The sequence below is a fragment of the Myotis daubentonii genome, chromosome 15 (genome assembly GCF_963259705.1).
Source record: "Myotis daubentonii chromosome 15, mMyoDau2.1, whole genome shotgun sequence".
Lineage (NCBI taxonomy): Eukaryota > Metazoa > Chordata > Mammalia > Chiroptera > Vespertilionidae > Myotis > Myotis daubentonii.
The window spans coordinates 56,495,424-56,498,550 of NC_081854.1; positions in this window are offsets into that span (position 1 = coordinate 56,495,424).

Below are 3,127 nucleotides of genomic sequence, written 5' to 3' on the forward strand. Positions count from 1 at the left end.
GCCACGGTCTTCCTCCCTCACAGGCGCCCGAGGGCCTGGGAGGACCCACAGGGGCCGTCTCCTCCCGGCGGCTCCCTGTTGCTGGAGAAGTCACGGACCCATGCACTGCTTAGGTTCCGGAACAAGTCCTTCTGCTCCTCATGCCACCGTCTCCAGGGAGCCTGCCGCATGGCCCACCACAACCCCGGACCTGGGGTCAGAGCCATCAGCCTCTCCGGGAGCGGGTCAGCAATGCCCAATGTCAGGCCCCACCGGACCCGCTGAGTTAGAATCTGCAGGTGACAAGCTCCCGCCCCTTCTGCACAAGTGGTTCCTGTCTGCGCAGGTGCAAGCAGGAGGCCGCGATGTAGGCAAGTTAACCTGAAGCAGAGGTGCCTTGGCCTGTCTTCGCCCAGTCTTCCTGCCTCCCAGGCCCGCCCCCCACACACACACCTAGGCTCCGCCCACACGCTTAGGCCCCTCCCACACACCTGCCCCAACCCAGGGCCAGGAACCTGCAGCTGGTAGCCCAGGCCAGCTCACTCGCACCTGGCAGCCGCTCTGGGCCCTCTCCCCAGGGGCTGGGGGCTCCTTCAGGCAGCAGCCTGCTCCAGCAGCCTCTCTCTCCTGCCCTGTGGCCCCCCAGGGTGGGGAGGGGGGTTAGACATGCCCTGAGACCTGTGCCTGGGACGCCTCCCCCAAGCCACCGTGGGAAACGGCATGTCAGTGGCCGCCTCTGTACTGAGTGCCCAGGGCTCCCCTTGCCACTGCCCATCCACCTCTGCCTGGGAGGAGTCCTTATCCCATTTAACAGGCAGGACACAGACACCCAGAGAGGTTAAGTGACTTGCCCAAGGTCACACAGCCAAAGATGAGCAGAACAGGAAATGCAGGGAGCCGAGGAGAGGGCTGGGATATCCTTGGCCCTCTCACCCTGAGGCACCCTTTAAGGCAGTGGTTCTCAACATGTGGGTCGCAACCCCTTTGGCGGTTGAACGACCCTTTCACAGGGGTCGCCTAAGACCATCGGAAAACACATATATAATTACATATTGTTTACAGTAGCAAAATTACAGTTATGAAGTAGCAACGAAAATAATTTTATGGTTGGGGGTAAAAACATGAGGAACTGTTTTAAAGGGCCAGAAGGTTGAGAACCACTGCTTTAAGGTCTCTTCACTTGTGTACGTTTATAGGTGGGGAAACTGAGGCTTGGAGAGGGGACTCCCTCAAGGTCACATAGACAGGGCAGCTCCAGGACAGAGTGGGGTGTCCACATCACAGCGATGTGACCCGCAGTGGAGCAGACACAATAATCCCTCAGCCAAGTGGTCAAGGAGGGCTTCTCGGAGGAGGAGGAGGTGTAGTGGGAGCCACCGGGGAAGCAAGGAGGTGGCCACGGCAGCCTGGGGAGGGGAGGACTGTAGGCAGAGGGGAAGCAGAAAGGCAATGTTGAGGCAGGAACCTCTTCCATCCCTGGGGACCCAGGACGGGGCCCAGAAAGGAGGCAGCCCCTACCCTGGCTGAGCCCGCTGAGAGGAAGGTTCCAGGTGCCCAGAGAGAGACGCCTAACAAGTCACATCTGTGCCTCCTCCAGTAAGAGGCTCAAAGTGAACGGCCCGGGGGGGGGGGGAGCCTGAGTTCAGGGCACACAGACCCCTTTAGTGTCAGGAGACAGAAAGCCTGTTAACCTGACGAGGGAGCAGACCAGCTTGAAGCCTTGTCACCCAGTCCCTCTTCCTCACTTTCACTTTCTCTGTGTCACTTCTGCTTTCCTGGGCTTTGCCGTCTCTCTCCTCCTGGTGGCAAGATGGCCGGGCTCCCATGCTCCCTCTCTGCAACCCCAGAGGCCCCCTTGGGGTCTGGTGAAGCTTTCATCTGGAGGGGATGCAGGGAGCACCCACAAGTCCTTTTCTGGGCAGGGCAGCGCCCCCCCCCCCCCCCAATGCAGCAACCAGGATAGGCCTCCTCCTCCAACAGGAACAGGTCGCACACGGCTTTGTAACCTGCTCTGTAGATGTAATGGACTTTCTTAGAGCAGTTTTGGGTTCACAGCAGAATTAAGGAAAAGGTGCAGAGGTTTCCTATTGGCCCCCTGCCCCCCACATGCATAACCTCCCCCATTAACAACATCCCCGCCCATGGGGTTCCATTTGATGAAACTACCCTGGCACATGATCAGCCAGAGCCCGCAGTTTACATGGGGGGTCATCTTAGAGTTAGAGAAATGTCTCCACCATTAACGTGTGTCCGAGTATGAAAAATTACAGTGCGGTTACATTGTATCAGCATGCCGTCAGCAAGTCCCTGCAACATAGCATCCTTCCCTGCTATGGCTATTGGTTTCATTGTGTCCTTCTGGTTTCATGGCCCTGGTAGGGTTAACCGGCTTGTAAAGTTCCCGTTTCCTTATTTCAAGCAACCAAGCAGCAAACGCCGAGGTTTATTGTGCATTTCCTGGTTCCTGGTCAGTTTCACAGGCTGACTGGTCATTTCTGTTGCCGTTAAGGTTACAAAGATGTTTCTTTTCCCCTTTGCATCCGGCGCTGCTGGAGGGAGGCGGCTTCTAGGAGGACCTGTTCCTCAGGTTTGAAAAGCGACCGGCAGAGGGCGCTGCCGCCCTGGAGGCTCCGCGGGCGGCGCGGAGCGAGGGAATGAAACGGGGGGGGGGGGATCCAGCCTTCCCGAAAGAGAAAAGAAGACTTTGAAAAGCCGTTCAAAGCGGTCGGAAATAACGCTGGAAGTTGGAAAGCTTTGCTGGGAAGGCGCGGATGCTTCGCTGCCCCCTGAACCTACCCCACCCCGCCACTGCCAGTGTTGGCCGGGGTCCCCGGCGACCAGGACTTGGGGTTCGGGACCTCCCCGCCTGGGTGTCTGCTCTCCCAGCCTCTGCCCCGCAGCCCAGAGGCCCACCAGGGGCGGAAGGAGGCCTCCTCGGCGATCAGAGAGGAGCCCGTGAAACCCCAACAAAATAGGGCGCGTAAAAATAGCCCAGGGGGCACGCAGCCCCCCCTGTGCGACCCGCTGACTCCCAAGGGGGGAGGGGGGCTTGCTTAAACCTCCCTCCTTATGGGGGAGGGTTCTTTTCCCAACAGGAGGGGGCTGGGTGCCCTGAGCGCCACCGCATCGCTCTCCTCCCCAGACCACC